The sequence below is a fragment of the Falco cherrug genome, chromosome 6 (genome assembly GCF_023634085.1).
Source record: "Falco cherrug isolate bFalChe1 chromosome 6, bFalChe1.pri, whole genome shotgun sequence".
In the NCBI taxonomy this organism is placed as follows: domain Eukaryota; kingdom Metazoa; phylum Chordata; class Aves; order Falconiformes; family Falconidae; genus Falco; species Falco cherrug.
Window position 1 is genome coordinate 43,281,054 of NC_073702.1, and position 18,292 is coordinate 43,299,345.

Here is an 18,292-nt window from a genome sequence, read left to right on the forward strand (position 1 = left end):
ATTAAAGGATGTCTCAGTTTGCACGTCAGCTATCATTTTGCAGATGGCTGTGGATTAACTGCTAAACAAGATAGGTGAAACAGTAGAAGGTGTTACTTTACATCCAGCTTGGAGACAATCATAATGGAAGGCACCAAAATACAGTACATCAGGCACACCAGCATAGTTTTCCTTCCACAGAACCAGCATTTGCCAGCACCTCTGCATGAGCAAGTGCTGCCTGTTTAGAGCACATGTATAGAAATACTGTTTTCCGCATCCCTGTTTTAAAGAAACTCTTACCCCTCTGCAGTCAGCAGCTTCCTGTCCTGATGTTTACAGAAAAAAACATGCTCTGTCCAAGCTTTTTGAAATGGCTTTACGGCATAATGCAGAGCAGGCAAACATAATGCTGTCGGTACAGATGCAAAACAGCAGAACATTAGCAAATGGATCCATTATCACTCTTCAGCCCTTCGCTTCCTTTTACTTAAGTGGTACTTTGTACACGTTAAGTATGGAAAATGAAGTATTGCAGATATTCTGTTTCAATTTTATTTAGTGTTAAGTACATATTTAAGGCGAGTCCTTGGGCTGTTAAGAAACCTTCAGACCAAGATCCTTTAATAACTAAGGACAGATTTGAACAAGCCACTATATCACTGACGTAAAAATTCAGTGATTAAAAGGAAAAAGACATAGACTTATTTCTAATTCTAATAAAATCATAGTGCTTCTCATGGCTGTCTCTAAGTCTGAAAAGACAAGCTTTTTCTTCCTAATCATCTTCTTTGTACCACCAAAATGTAACCCCTACTTTATATGTATGCACTGTTTACACATGGGGTTCCTTAGCTGCCTTATTGGTATTCACCGTTGTCTTTTATTCCACACTGAACTTCTGCAATTGAGGACATGAAGTGTTTCTGTGGTATAACCAGACTTTTTAATAAGTGATGGGCTCTATGAAATACATACTTCACCATACTGTCCAAAATATTTACTACGTGTTTAATTTGGCATTATTTTTAACAGACTTTGAGGTGATTTTGTAATAATATTGGGGGGTTTTAGAATTATGAAAATATTCCATTTAAATGGTAAATAGTTGCGTCAGTTTTTCTAGTACCTACATTCACAATCTAAGCTTTTTTCCCAGGGGAATGTGAGAATTACAAATATTTCTTAGTATGAATTTCCTTTATCATTTTTCTTTTACTTCTAAAGCTTCCTGTTGCTATCATCACCTTCTAAATATAAATAGATGCAGCAGTTAACATTACTGACTATATATTACACCTGGAAATAAGCAATTAACCAAGGTGTTCTTCTTAATTAGAGATGTAAAAATAATGTGTTTTAAAGTGTGACGTTAGTCAACTATGTGACCTTAGAAAAGCAAGATAGCAGTCTAATTTTGCATTCCTGTGAATTCTCCCAGCAAAATTAATTTCATGGAGTGCCAAGATCAAAGCTTATCTGAAAGTATCTAAGACTACAAAGATGCCAAGTTCATCCACATTTCCCCTGAAGCACTTTCCACCAAAACAGCTGGCTTAGCATCCCCCTTTTTTGAGAGTGGGCATATAGCCAGATGGTTTATTCCTGGAAAGAAAAATATTTCTATAGCTTTAAACGGTATCAGAAGATCTTGCTGCCAGCTCTGTGGGCAGTTTAACAGCCCTGGTGATGATGCATTACTGCATGCCAGAGGCTGGTGGTGACTTTGGGTGGCTAATCGTGGTCTGCAAAGGGAAATGCAAGTATGCATCAGAAAGATGCTGAACTCAGAGAGCGGGTACCAAGACTTCAGTCTGGGGGTTGAATACATGCCAAGGTAGTTAAGGGAGGCAAGTAGCCTGCAAGTACCCAGGGATGTAGACTTAAGCCCTGAACAGTTTCATGATAAACTGCTAAACACTATAGAGCTCTACAGCCAGCTTCCTTTATGTTCTCATCAGGTAGCCACCCCTTCATAACATAATCTTTCCTCTCCTGCTCCTGCCCCTCTTCTCACTTCCTCTTGACAATCTTTCTTTTTTCTTGGAAGCAGGAGACTCTTTTCTCTGATTTGAATGTTGAACTGTTTAGCTACCTACACCTGCTTTTGAAAAAGGAGAATTGCTACCTTTGAACTGAGTGCAAATTCCCAGGCTTTGATTGCATACAGCACTGAATTATACATGGGCAGTAAAAATGAAAACAGCAGGTCTTTTTGGAGTTGCAAGTGTGGAAAAGAAAAGATCAGGATGCCTACCTGATTAGAGCTCTTAAAATGGAGCCAAACCGAGTTTCTTATTGGACTACCTGACTGGAAAGCAGCAACAACAAAGCATTTTCACCTTGCACTGCGATATCTGAGAGACTGGCATGTTACTGGAAAGGTTAGAGGAGAGGTTTTTCCCTTCCTGCACTCGAGAACATCAGAATAGATGGATATTCAATATAGAAGTTTGTCTTGATCACTGTGGTCATTAACCATAGGTGATCATGAAAAATCTGTGCCCTGAAGCATGAGACAAATATTTCCTATTAAATTTTAACTCAATCATGCAAGTCTAGGGGGAAGCATAACCCCTTTTGTTGATTAAGGGCATTGTGGCATACAGTTCTGCCATTACCATGGCAGCACCTTTTCACAATTCTTGTCAGAAGATCTAGCACAGGCATCAAATACATTTGGTAAATTATTTAAAATTTTGGCTATAAACTAAGGGATATGAAGACTGAAACTTTTGCTTTAATATTTTAAATGTAGTTATAAGATTGAAGTGGCTTTTGAGTTTCAGTTGGACTAAAAAGTAGGCATCGACCCTCCCTCCCTCCAAACACTATGTGAAAAGCAAAGTCCACTTAGAGCACTATCCCAGCTCTAGCAGTGAAAGGTAGAAGATGCTTAGGGAAAATGTATGTAATAGAGCAAATGAGCCATAGGCCTTCCCCTTGCATCTCTTCCAAGCCTCTCTTGCAGAATTTGTATGCAGTCCTCCATTTGGGATATAACTGATCAAGTAAGACACCAAGGTTTTGCAGCTCTTGAGGTGTCACATCCAAACAGCAGCACAACCCAGCTTTGGAAGGCTTCTTTGTGCACCTCAGTGCTGTTCTTCCTTCTCTTATTATCTGCCCAGCTCAGCATACACAAACTATAAATAAATAATGAGATAAAAAGATGAATTCTGGGACCAAGAAATGCCTTATTTTTCCAGAACTTGTGGATTTAATCCAACAGCCAGTTCTGAGGCCGCATGATCATTCTGTTTTCTTGAAACAGTAATGCACAGTTCTTCACTCCCTGCTTGATTTATTGTCTGCAAATATGAGACTGTGTGCTGGTCTTGTCATCTGATACATTTGTTTTAGTAGTCAGTATAATATGAATTGACTACTAGAAAATGCATATTTGTTTCACAGCCAAGCTGCAATACAAAATATATTTCCAACAACTCCTTTATTTATTATTTTTTCCTGGTTATTAATATATGAAGTCCAATACTCTTACTCTTACTGAAGTCAGTAGGATCGCCTGCGTTAAGGTGGGCTTTAATTTATGTGAGGTTATCAAACTGCAGCCTTTGCAACCAACCTAAATTTAGGAGGGAGATTCCTGCAGCAGCCAGAGAGTGAAACAATATGTGGAAGGTGATGGGAGAAGGCGATGCTGCTGGGCAGCACAGCAGCAGGAGGGGCAGAAAGCAGGAGGTGCTAAAGACTCTTCAAAACTAGTCCCCAGGTGCCTCCCGAGGGCCCTTCATCACTCAACCCTTACATCAGGGGTCCTCAAACTGCGGCCTGCGGGCTGGATACGGCCCCCCAGGGTCCTCAATCCGGCCCCCGGTATTTACAGACACCCCCCCGCCCCCGCCCCCACCGGGGGTTGAGGGGGGAAACCAAGCAGCCGCAGATGACCTCCTGCCACTTCATCCGCGTGCCGGCCCCCTGGTTAAAAAGGTTGAGGACCCCTACCTTACATGATCACTAGCTATTCTGGTCACTTTGACTTTCACTACCTTTTCCTTTGGTATCCCAGCTGTAATTTGGGGGTGACAAGAGCACTCAATTTTACCCGGTTGTTATGACAATAACTATATGATGCATCCAAATACTAAAGTGAGCAACCCAAGAAGTCCACGAGGAAAATGACATTTCTGCATTTAGTCCAGCACTTACACAGGGTGCAGGAAACAACAGAAGGAATATACCAATTAAGAGATTTCCTTCGTAAAATGGAGTTGGAGATTACAAAAGAAAATCAGTCACCCCAAATACAGACAAGGAAGCAGCTTTACACTCAGGTATTGCCTCACAGTGCCTTAATTATTGTGACATTGTTCTTTAATTTTGTGTTATGTTTTGGGAAAAATACGCATCTCTACTTCCATGGCTTCACAGAGGTTTAGGAGTGTATTGTGTCTGTTTCAGGAAAACCAAGCTTCAAAGGAACCATCACACCATGGTTTTCAGAAAAGGTCTTTAAGTATCAGCCTAGGGCTGTTCAGACCTTAGAAGAAACTGTCACCCTTTGCAGGGATTGGTGCCCAGGGCTGCAGCACAGTCCAGCTAATCAGCAGGGCCACGTGCACATTTAAATCATGCAGAAATTAGAGATATGATGAGGGCAATAGGAACCTTCTAATGGCACAACTGCTTTTGCACAGAAAAGCGGCGCTGCTGACATTTGGTGGTGCTTGGACTAGTGATGAGTTCTTGATGTGTTGGTAAAGCAGCAAATGGTGAGAGACTAACTGGCTGCCAGTTTGTGGAAAGCAGAGCCATGACAGTTGCTGAGTGTATTAATGCCAAAGAGATCTTTGTTTCAAAAACTTTGAAATGCACAAAAACAGGAGGGAAAAAAACCACCAAAACACCTGCTGCTCAGTTCCTCTGAAGTTAAAAGCCAGTAGCAAACTAAAGATTTTTAAATCTATTGCACCAACCATTATCAAATGTCTCTGAGCTATTGATATGAGTAACACTTTTATCTTCAAATATCAGACTACTTTTGTATGCTTTCTGGCTGGTGTAAATACCTGCCATAGAGAGAGCACCAGGTAACAGATTAGCCAAGGTGCTGCTACATCTCTGAGATCCTGAGGCTGGGATTCAGAAAAGAAAGAGAATGAGCACACATGAAAGTGAGAACATGTACGAAAAAGAGAACTCTGTAGCTTTCATTTTTGAAGGATACATGTCTTGTTTCTGGCCACAGCATTTTTGTACTGTTTCCTAGCACACCCAGGGGTAGCCTGGACACACACAAATTACTCTTAATTACAGGAGGTGCCTTGCAGAAGAGAGAAACTTGAAGATGTCTGAATCTTTAAAAACTATTTGTGCAGTTTGTTTTCTCTGGGGAAACATATCTGTCAGGCAATCAGGAAGCAATCAGGAAGGATCCATTGTAAGACATGTTTAAAGACATTGTTTCTTTCTTTTCTTTTTTTTTTTTTTTAAAGACAGATATCCTTGACAAAATAGCAAACAACAGTAGAAGGCTACTGTTTGATTTTGGTCCTCTTAGATTTCTTTGCTTTAGGAGACTAGAGGAAATGTTTCATCTCCAGGACTCCTGGGCTCTGGCATGTACGAGTCCAGTAAGTGTAGTTTAGCACCTTAGTGATGTAGGCCAAATTATAATGTTGATTTCAACAAATTAGTGAGGACAAACTAAAAGTAGTTACAAGGTGTTTTTACCAAGGGAATTATTGCATGAAGTAAGGAGTAACATCATCCATTAGCAGCATGTAAAAATTAAATGTAAATATATATAAAATATGTATACGTATATATACACATAGTTATATTTAGCAAGAAAAATATTATATATTTGGCAGGGAAATTAAGATACTCTTTCTCCAATAAGAGAACCAAACTCAAAGTTTACAAGAAGTTTATTTTTTGTAGAGCTTGCACACTGTGAAATGTAATGTGAGGGTAGAAGAATAGTCAAATACCATAGGAGGGGTCCTAGCCAGAAGCTTTATTATTTGTTTACACTATAAATTCCTACGTAAGTCTCTACAGTTGGGGCATGCAAATGTTATAAAAATTTGCTTGAGTTTTAAATGCTTTGCTGAATGAAAATGAGAAACACAACAATCAAGCTCATCCTGCAAATGTGTCCTGTAAAATTGTTGCTAAAAGTGATCTCCTGACAAAGCAGAAGAAAAATGTTTCTCCCTGGTTTAGGCAATCCAGGGAGAATTCAACAGTAAAACTGATCTCCAGGGATTCACTTGGTGCTGAGTTACCACGGCAGTGGGAAGAGAAAAGTCTTTGAATTGCAAATTATGTTTGATGCACCTAAAGGGTTGTTTTGATACACAGGCGACTGACATAGGTGCCAGGAGTGACAAGGGACCACATCCTCTTCTGACATTGCTATGGCAAGGGTCAGGGTGACCACTCGTAGGGCAAGTACTGAAAGCCAGAGAGCTCAGTCAACTAGTTTTCCTTTTTAGAGGTACTGGCCTTATCCCTCAATGTACCCACGAAGCAAACTGACTGCAAGAATGCCCAACCTACTAAAATTAAAGTAGTTTTTAAAATCTCAGGTTTGCTGTCATCCCCTCTCTTACATTTTATTCCTATCCCACTTACATTTTTTTCTCTTTCTTAGTTTCTAATTTCAAACTTAACAAAGATAGATCAGTTGCCCAGGATACCTGATTAATGCACTTAATTAACTCACTGGGAAAGACCTTGCTGCAGGAAAGACCCTGACAGAGAAGGTGTGGTGAATTAACAGCCTATTTATTGAAAAACGTCACTGAAACAGAAATAAAAGCAAGGGGAGAACTTTTTCAAAGAAATTTTACTTCTTTAGTTTGCCTATTTAACTTTCACTAGCATTTAAAAAGGATTCTGAGGGCAGAGGTGGGTGAGAGCTTGTTGGTGTTCTTGCAGCAGAAAGCCCAGCTGACAGGGTGTGCTCTGCAGCCATTTCAGCAGGGATCTGACCCTGAATTGATCAAGCTGATCTCCTCTTGAGGTAAGAGGACAGGAATTTATTTTCTGTTCTATCTTTCTTTTTTCCTTTCCTTTTCTGGTGTAAAGAACAACATCTAATCTTGTCCTGGGTTTGGGTGGGATAGAGTTAATTTTCTTCCTAGCAGCTGGTTCAGTGCTGTGTTTTGGATTCAGTATGAGAATAATGCTGATAACACGCTGATGATGTTAGTTGTTGATAAGTAGTGTTTGTACTAAATGAAGGACTTCTCAGTTGCTCAGGCCCTGTCAGCGAGAAGGCTGGGGAGCACAAGAAGTGAGGGGACACAGCCGGACAGCTGACCCCAACTGGCCAAAGGGGCATTCCATACCATAGGATGTCATACGCAGTATATAAACTGTGGGGGAGTTGGCTGGGGTGAGCTGATCACTGCTCGGGCACTGGCTGGGCATGTGTCAGTGGGGTGGTGAGAAACTGTATTGTGCATCACTTGGGGTTTTTTTCTCCTTGAGTTTTTTTCTCTTTCTCTTTTTGTTACCTCTCTCTTCATTATAATTAGTAGTAGTATACCGTATTTTATTTCTGTTATTAAACTGTTTGTATCTGAACCCACTGGTTTTACCTTTTTCTAGTTTTCCCTATCCCCACTGACATGGGGGGCGAGGAAGGGCTGTGAGCGAGCAGCTGCATGGTACTGTGTTGCTGGCTGGAGTTAAACCACAACAAATCTTTTCCCACTTCTTCTGAGAAGTTTCCTTCTTTCTAAGCGTCTCCATCTGCTCCAGCATTATGTACTTACCTATGGCAATTTGTAATACCATTTTACACTGTGGTCTCAGTTCAATGAAATGTTTAAGTGTTTAACTGCTTTCCCATACAGCAATACCTTAATACGTTAATAGCCAAGCACTTGTGTTAGAACTTCCTTCAGTGAGCACTATAAGCCAAACCAACCAACCCAGAAAAGTAATTTTTGCATAGTTAGGCAATTAAGTGTTTTCCACCATGCCACTGCAGCTAAAAAGCAGTAGTAAAGAATCATTATCAAATTAGATTTCTTACAACATTTCAGTACACTGCTACAACTTGACAAAAATATTTCATGTCATGAAAGATATTTTTTATAACAGGGAAGTTATTTTATATTAGTTTATTTTAGAAATAACATACATTAATTCAGCCAAAGACTGCATGATAGGTCTATATAAACAGAACATATTTCTTCCCATAGAGTCTCCTCCTGTAAATAAATCTCTGTGCCAAGTACAGCTTAGGCAAGTAGCCCTGATTTCAACTGGTCTACTCACAGAAGTGAAAATTACTCTCTTACATAGCACCTACCGCACTGGGTCTTCAGGTATCTGCCTGTTAGAATGACATAGAAAACTTCACTGCCTTTCTCACACCACTGAGAATTTCCACAGTTCAGTTTGGAATATTACACAGATATAAAACCACATACGTACTTTGGAAATTTATAAACCAAATTTTGTACCTGTGTGGAAATAACGTGCATACTGGACATGAAATTATCAAGATACATGGATATTCCTCTCACACCATGACTGACAGAGCTTCAAAAACCATGTCAACAAACTCTGTGGTGGCTTCGTATTTAGCCAGGATGACTGTGATTAGTCCTGTTTAGAGATGAAGGGGAAATGATTCATGACCGCTTTCCTGACAGGCGATAACTTCTTGCTAGCAAAGCCATCAGAACCATCAGGTAAAGATGTAGTCTGGTACATAAAGTAGTCCCAGGTGTGCATATTATTTATTCAATTGCCTGTAATAAGCCTGGTTTGGTTTAGCCTATTCTACAGTCAGCGCTTTAGAAATACTGATTACATTGTTTCTGAAAAATAGATCTCATCTCTGTCACACTGACACTTTTATGAAAGCTTTTTTTTCAGGTTACTGTAAAAACCCCTGAAGTCTCTAGACACTCTGAGAATGATTACCTAAAGAGCATTTCATACAATCAAATGTCGCATTTCTCTTCATTTACACACTATTTTGTTGACTTCCTGGGGTTTGTAGCTGTGTGAGTAAAGGCCCCACATCAGTAAAATATTACTATGCAAACAGTGACTGAAATATGTCTGGTCAACCTATCATTTCCTTGAAGTCCCGAAACTAAACATTCCACACCATAATGATCTGAATTCCAAAAGAACTGATTTATTTGTAATAAGATAATCCTTCTGCAGTAGAGAACATAACTTTTTTTTCCTGAAACTGAGCCGAAAAATAACATTCTTTCTGAGCTGAAACCCTGTATGTTGTGTTTCAGCAGAGAAAAAATGGTTTATAGCTCTATGATACGGTAATATTTTCTCTTTTGTTTGAGAGAGATTACCATGCAACTTACAATAAGCAAGATGGGTCAAAATACATTTAAAATTTTTAAAATCTCCTTTTCTTTTTCCATTGTAATTTATAGAATAGCTTGACTTCTGAGAGCCCACCAACTTGTTCTTCTCTGTCACTTATTCCTTAGGAAACTGCTTCCCTACAGGAGTTTAATAATGTTGAATTTAACTCTGAAATTTCAAAATGCCTTACGGTTTTCATTAAAATTTAGAAGAGTGTCATTATCACCATTTCGGCTTGGAATGGCCAAAATCAGAAAATGTTTTTGAAGGGTACTATGTAATTTATTTTCTTCTATTCTATCTATTCTAAAACTCCAGGTATTCTCATTCTTATGGAGACAACTTCAATTAAAAGTCTATCTTCTTTCTTAAATACAAAAATAAAACATTTATGAGCACAGACTAAATACAACCCTAAGCCCTCTTGCTCAGTGATGAGATATATGGTTTCTATTTTTCTAATATTCTCAGCATGAATTAGCTGGAGTCAGTTAAACATGGTGATCAGTGAAATACTGCTATTCACTTGGCATTGGATGCATTTAGGATGTGGGAGTTAGAATTTAGCAGAAATTTAGAACAACAAAAAGGAAACCAGACAAATCCCACAGTTCTGTATCTCAAAATCCCAAACCCACGCAGAAAGAAAAACATCCACAGGGAATCACACCTCAAAGTCACGTCACTTTGGTTTCACTCTGTGACACTGAGAAGATCAATTGTTCTGTGTCTCCAGCACACTTTTCTTTCTAAATCATCCCTTCTTTAGTCAGTATCTCGTACTACAGGTTCCCCAGATAACATACTCCATCTTCTTTAGCGACTTCCTTCACAAAATAAAAATAGCTCATAATGAAATACTAAACCAAGTAATGCTTGAAGCGTTTTGGGCCATGAAATAACTCTCCTCATGCTGGTGTGAGTCACACGTAAGAAGTCAGTAGCACTCCACCAGAGCAAAATAGATACTATGGGAGAAGACACAGACTCAGAGTGTTCCCCCTTATCCTGCTCTTGCTGTTCATCAGCTAGTGATACACCCCCACTCCCCGCCACTTCTCTGCACCTCTCTCAAGAGGGGCAGAAATCTAAAGGCTCCTTTGAAAGGTCCCACTAGCTCTGCTTTAAAAGTTGCAGGAGAATTGGACATTTTGGGTAGTTATTTCTTGGTTTATTAAAGCAAGAATTTCAAATAGTTTGATTTTTTCCTTACACTGAATTATCTTTGAAGGGTACAAAAGCATATGCTCTTATTTGTTCCCTTTTCCAAGCAGAGCACCTGAATTTGCTTGCAGTCTAGTCCCTTGAAACAAAAAGTCAGCTTCTTTTCGTAGTTCTTTATCTTGTTTTAAAGCCAATTGTTTGCTTCTGGCAACTTGTAATTGCACAGAAACGTTGATGCCTGGGAGTGTGAAAGGAGGTTTTCTATCATTATGTCTAATGGCTGTTCTGCTCTATCGGTGATTATTCATTTACCTCTGATGTTTGCAGCTCTTGGCAGCAGTTTCTAGAAAACTTGCAGCAGTTTGGTGCTGTTTCCTATATGTCTTTCACAGAATCATTTGTTTTCTGTTCCAGGAAAACATCAACATCTTAATGCAATTTATTCCCCTGATTAATGAGAAAAGTAAACCCACCCATTTTTCTACTTTACACTCATTTTATTCAATAAGCTACAGCTGCAGGTATTCAAGAATAGTTCAATTGATAACACACCTTGAAATTTTAATATCTCTGTGGAAAAGAAAGCATTCTTACTGGATTAGCTCACTTTTCCCTACCATCTGCTAGAGGAAACATATATTACGGAAAAAGAATTTTACGATAATCAACAAAGTTTGGCAAAGTGATATTTTCTATCTGTGTGTTTGCTGTGACCCCTGAGGGGGCAGCTGGCTTTTTTCTGCCATGAGCAACAGGTCTATCATTGGGGAATATAAATTATGACACTCTCTTTGTGAATCCCAAGGCTGTGCCCAAAATTCTGTCATCCACTTCAAAGAGTAAATGTTGTATTCCCCAACTAGTCAGTTTTAAAAATCCATTTTGTCAAATAGCCTTTTCCTATAAAGGCTGTAGAATTAAATGATCACTTAGTAAATGTAAAACTGGGCAAAATGAGTACTGTTGTTTACTGAGGTAGTGCCACGGACATCAGTGGAGAGATCTGTATTTATAGAACATACATTTGATCCAATCGGTACTGGTGAAAAGTATGAGACTGCATTTTAACTGACATCCTGAGACCCTAAATACTTGGATGATGGTCTGCAGCTGTAAGAGGCACCCATCCTCCCATCTTTGGTTTTAGCAGACAGTTTCACACTTAAAAGAATGTTAATTTCTTTAAGCCTTAAAGATAAAGCTTTGTGCTTGAATTTTTAGCAGGAAGTACTTAACTGTCTCTTACTGAATAAGTAATGATTCGATACATCTTAATCAGAGATATGTCCTTCAGAGACTGAAAGGTCTTGAGAAATTTCACCTGCAGCCCACTTGTAATGTCAGTTTGATGAAGTTCAGGAGTTGTTTGGTACCATCAAAAATGCAGATGCATTTCATCATCATCTCCTTTACGCTATCTCTGAAGGACAGGAAGGTATCAGCCCAGATCTCTTCTCTGGTTTAAATAGGTACCAAATGTAGAATTTCTCACAGCAGTTATACCCATTATTTACTGCCTCCCATCTTGTATAGTCTGATGGGGTACCCAGTCACTGTTGACCCATGGGAATGTTTTTATGCTATCTTCCTATACAACTTACATGGAGCTTGGCATCTTTGGCTGCGTTTTCCATGGCAATGGAAATACCTATTCAAGTGCAACCTCTACTGCAAAGTTGTTTAAAAGACAGTTGCTGAAAGATAACTCAGTTTTCAATGTTTAGTTTGTTCTGCCTAAAGAACTTTAGCTTTCTTCTCTAAGTACTTAATCTGTGAATTAGTTCAGCCACCCATTCTTATTCTAGGAAAAATAACTAATCCTCCAAAAGCATTTCTTCATAACATTGAAGGATTTTATCAGATCCTTTCCATTAGTATGGGGTGTTCTGCTGGGAGTCTGGTGACTGGCAGAAGTCAGGATATGGTCACCAGCAACTTCTGAATCCACAGTGCTGGAACAAAAGCCGAGAGCTCAGCAGCCCAAAACTTTCTCTGAAAAACAGCCAGTGCTGCACAGCAAACAAAAAGCCAGGAGCTTCATTAGGGGAGAGTAATAGATCTGCTTCTGGATGAACATTGTCATCCTGCAAAACGTCCCTCAGGACTGATTCTGTGGGTATGAACAAGAGGCTCAAAAAGACAAATTTTGGCATGCAAGTGAATAATCTGTCACCTGCCTTCCCTCAGTTTTACCGCTGTTAGTAGGCCTCATATGGGTTTTGCTGTCATGTGATGTAAGGTTCTGGTAACTTCGAGTGTTTTCTTTTAAAAGGCTGGATAATTTCATGCAATCGTTAACAACCTCTTCCTGCTTGGCATGCTAAAACACTAAGGGTAATTGAATATCATGCTTCTGGGTGTAAGCTAATTGCCTGCAGGGCTCTGGAAGGATGTTTCTTCCCTGTACACCACATAGCATAATTGGATAGGTAATAGGCATTATGGGAGCCTTCCACCTTCCTCAAGAATATTAGTGCAGAAGGCAAAATGTCAAGTTAGATGAACAGATGATTTAATCCAGTATGGCGAGCCCCCTGCTCCTATGGTGCCATGGTGAGCAACCGGCTGGATTGCAGGATATGCACCTGCCATGGTGTAATGAGGTCCTGAGTAACCTGGATCATTATTTTTAACCTAAAAGGCCAGAAAAAGTCCCAAATTTCTCAAAATGCTAATTTCTACGGCAACCTTTATATAAAGTATTGTTCAGTTGTGAATTAACATGTATTTATGTTTAAATGAGAACCAGGGGTGACTATTCCTGGTTTTACAAGTACACCATCCCCTGAATCCCTTTAATCTTCTCTGTGTGCTGCCGAATGTCAGGTAATGGAGAGGCACAGTGTGAGCTCAATTAGTTTAAAATCTTATCAGTGTAATTGGGCAGGATAAGCTGTATTAGCTTGCCAAATAGGACTCAAACCTTTGAAATTATTTACTCAATTTTATATTCTTCCAAATGCAATTAATTGCATAACCATTAGCAACCAATATTTATTAATTAATAGGCTTCCAACATAATTGTATGTGATAGACATTGCCAAATGAGTCCTTTGAGATGACTGGGAGGTAGGAAGGAGATTTCTACCATGAATACCAAATCTCCTCAGCAGACTGGCTCACCCATAAATCATATTCAGGAATGATTAGAAAAATGGCCAGTGCTAAAGATGGCTCTAGAGTGAGCACTGCCACACACGTGGCCTCAGCATGGAGATGCAGGATGTTATTAAATCAGTACAACATCGATGAAAACATGACTCTTAAAAAGCTATCAACAAGAATGACCTTACTACTTTCACCTGCGTTAAACAAAGAGCATTTCACTGACTTGAACAAATTTCTGTCCTTTGAACTTATTTTTACTAGCTAAACATTCTTCCCTACAATTTCAGCTAATTAGGGCTGAACTCTTTCCATGTAACAAGCCATTTACTCTGGAGGTTGTTTGCCAAGAAGCCCTGCCTATGCTTGTCAGCATACTGCTGCTCTGTTTTCTTCCTTTCACCACCAGCATAGCCTCTGCCTGAGAAAAGCAAGCACATCAAAGGTATGTTCTGGGCTGCTGTGCTTGCTGCCGTGTTTTCTTGCAGACAGCAAAACTCTATCACTGACCATCCAGTTGCTGAATTAAAGTTCCAGAATACTGTTGCTATTATGCCGTTAGATGTGCCATTGTTCATAGCAGCTGTAAACCCTGAATGCCTGTGGTTATCTCAGGTCCTGAGCTGCCCTGCTAGCTAGAACAGGCTGTTATGATCCTGACCAATTATCTAACTTATACCTATCGTGGATTAGCAGGGTACTGCTGTTATGATCAAAATTTTCAGAAGCAAGCATTCATTTGACATTCCTGACTTGGTCTATCTAGGGAGCCTGTGTTTCGGTGGGATGACTGTGTGAGCTGGGCTCCATCAGTACCCACTGATTTTCTGCAAGGACAGAGCACCTCTGAGACTCCGAAAGCATATCCTACCTAAGCAAATTCAGAAGCAACTAGAAATTACTAGGCTTTGATCAAAATACTAGCTATAGTGTGTGACAGGTAGGCCAGATACCTTCCACATTATACCTGTAATACAAATAGGCTTAAAACAGGTAAGGGATGAGATTAAGTGAGATTTCTTTTCAGAAATTATATTAGTTGAATATTCTTTCTTACCTACGCTTTTATCTGAAGGTTTCCTGCTGTTTCTGCTTGATTCTGCTTTGCTCCTGTCCTTCACTGTGGGACAGTGTTGCTATACACAATTAAACACGTTTCCAATTTGTGCTCCTGAGACTGTGGCAGCTGTACTTCAATAGAGGGTGAAGACAGACCAGATGGATAGAAGGTGAAGTGCTGTCAGTCCTTTGGGATTGAAGATGCCACAGAAATGCAAACAGAACCTACAGTTTATAAGGGAAAATAATGTCCTGACAGTCTGATGAAAGACTAACTCAGAAACCCCTCATGCTCCCAAAAATTAGGATCTGGGAAGATTAATATGGGTGCACTGTCAAGTACTTCATCTTTTTTATTCTTTTTTTTTTTTTTTTTTTTTAATAAGAAACTGTACCAACCTAATCTGAATGAGGAAAGTCACCTTCCCTGGTGCTCAGTTCATTTTCCTCAAGCAATAGAAATGAAAATGAAAATTCCATTTTAAAAACATGAAAAGAGGAACATTCTTGTGAAAGTAGAAAAAATCCTCAACAGCCCCACAAGTAAAACTCTTCAAAACTGCCATTTACATCCTTACAAAATGAAGCCCTACAAGTCAGTCTGTTCAAACCTGTCTGTGGGTGCTGCATATTTATTTTTTTCTCAAAGACCAATAGAAACTGCAGTGACTTAAAAATTCAATAAATGCATAGCAAGGGAACACTTCAGAAGGGAAGGAGAGAGGGGAGACAGAGATGAAGTCAATTTAGAAGGTGCTTTAAGAAAAGAACACGAACGCTGTTACGAGAGTTCTTCTGGGACTCACAGTTCTGCACATTAGTCAGTAATAAAAGAAGTTGCTGATGTGTAGATCAACATTCGAATCTGTAATACTTTTGGAAAAGCATTACTATTAGCTTTGTCTTTTACTTCTCATTTTTTACACTGTATCTATTTCACATGTATGTGCTCCTATTTCTTATAGGCCAGATGTTGTACATCCAAAGCACTGCTAAATCCTATGAGATCAATGAAACTTTTAACCTGAACTACAAAGCAGGATATCATTATGTTTCCCTGTGTTAATCTTTATGATCCTGAGCAAAGCAACCACCTGTGGTGGGGTATGAATTTCCTGATCCCAGCAGTAAGCAGCTCTTACCTCGCCAGTTCTAGCCAAGCCAGAAGCAATGAATTGTGTGAATATCAGCTCCCCTGTCGGGTTTACAGATCTGCCCTTTGTGTATATATTACAGCAAAGATTTCCAGTCAGCCAGCTTGACATTTTTCTATGAATTGACCACGAAATGACACAGCTAAAGGGCAGTATGCCCAGGAATGACCAATTCAACTGTGGCAAATACTGACTGAAACAGAGTATTTCAGATTATGAGGGGCTTGCTTGGATTTTTCTGTAAGCACCGGAGCCATACTCAACATATGTATTCCAAACATCCCCACCTACTTTACAGACGTGCCATCCAGCCCCAGCAGCAAGAAGAGCTCACTGCACTGGCTGCTGGCTCTGTAGACAGCTGAAAAAATTGCCCTTGCCCAAAACTATACAAAGAAATCTGTGTCTCTACATTTTTACCCAGTTTTGGAGAGGTAAAAGGAACAAAGGAAATAAATCTTGTGTTGCTGAGGTCAGTGACCTGAAATTTCCAGGGAGAGAGGATGAACAAGGATGGAGGAAACCTGCCCTCACACCATGTGGTTCCCTGGGGACATGCAGCCCTGGCACAGTCTGCTCTGTCAAGCGAGATCAAGACAAAGGCACTTTCAGGTGGGTTTCTCAGGAACTTGCCCTTTCCACAGTTAAGCGTTTTCCTTGCAAAATGTTATTGGAGCTCCCAGGGCTCTCCTGTCAAGACCTCCGAATCACAGAAATTATGTGAGATACAAGGTAAAGCGTAGGAGAGGTGCATCCTTCCTCCCTTTCATAGTAGCTTACAGATGTTATAATGTGAAATATTATGAAACAAGAATGCATTATTCCCTTGGGAATATCTTGGGGGGAAGTAGAAGAGAATATAGTTGAATTTTAGTAAATTTGCCAGTTACAATATGGCTACTTGCAGGGTAAGTGGCTGCTCTTTGCCAAGTGCAAAAGCATTATGATACAGTATAGAAGAACAAGCCCATGGCAAAGGCAAATTGTAATCACCACAGAAGGCAGTATCAGAAAAAGGATTTTCTGTGGATTTCTGTTTCCCCTATATCATGTATATTTTTCAGTCAGCAAGACACAGAACAAAATAAAAACCCCAAGAAACAGCACTTCATGTTTGGGCCCAGCAGACTTTGAGTATGGGGCCAACAGACTTTTATATTAGGATACCACAAACACCAGGATCTGTAAAGCTAGACTCTTTTTTTTTCCCCCGTTTTCTTGGGGATGCTGGAAACATTTTGACAGAGTTGCTAAACCACACACACACACACACACGTGTTTGCATGGTTTCTTCTCCTGGTGTGCTTTGCCTCACTTTCCAGGTCTCTCATGTCCTTTTCAAGCTGGTTTCTCCAGCTTTCCCATTTTTATGAAATTAAATCGCAAATTCTTTTTGCATTTCTCTTTGCCCGTCTGCCCCGACGGGCAGTGGGTTGGCTGGGCAGGCAGGCAGGGGGCCTGGGCTCTCTGCTGCCCTCTGAAACATACTGGCAGGAGGCTGAGCAGGATTTCATCACGATATCCCAAACACATTTTGTGATGACCCTCAAAACCTTGCTCATATAAGAAAGCTCATGTGGTGGTTTTTTTTAAGCATTAGTCTGTCTCTGGTTTTGTGCCAGGTGGCAATAGCTGACAGTTCTATGGACTCTGCCTAAGGCTAATCCCTGCGGATAGAGGCAGGGGCATGCAAAGGGGCTCCCTACACTAGCTTTGCTCTGCTCCCAGAGGGGAAGAGATGCCCCAGGCGAGGAATCTGGACCTCTGCAGCAGGTGTTCACCAGCTTGGGCCAGAGTATTTAAAAATTGTTGCTAACTCTGGGGTGCAGAGCCAGTCTGTGCGGCGAGGCTGCCCTCAAATCAGCTCCTCTAGCACACAGGCAATTCCCACCGGGAGGGCACGGCCCGTCTGTGCACAGAGGAGCTCGCCCAGATTGCAATGAACTCCCACAGCAACCGAAAAATCATCCCTCACCTTGACATCCACTTTCAGGTCATGGATTTGTATGTCGTGTTTTTCATGAATATATTTCCTGAGAGACTTCAGCCTAGTTCAGAATTCCCCCACCATGGCACAAGCTGTTGGAGGGTTGCAGATGAAGAATGTGGGAATGGCTGCAAAGGCTCATGCCCTTTCTCTTTCCTTTCTGCCCCCCCCCCCCCCCCTCACCCCCTCACCCCCCCCCCCCCCCCCCCCGTAGCTACCAGCTACCATTTTTAGAAAACCATCAGTAAACTGGCATTTTCTATGTCTGCTCTGCAACTAAAGATATAGTTTTCCCCTTTAAATTTTTACTTAAATGGTTTTGTCATATGGGGAAAAGAAAAAGACAATGACAACAGGAAAATCAAATTCTTTACTTTCTAAACCTATAATGTTTCTCTGTTCTGAAGTATAGCTTTTACTGGCAGTGTCTAAGTATCTTGTATAGGCTAAGAAGGGGATGAAAGGGAACATTTCACATTTTCCCATTTGGTTAGGCAGCACCCAACCTTCTCTCTCTTTT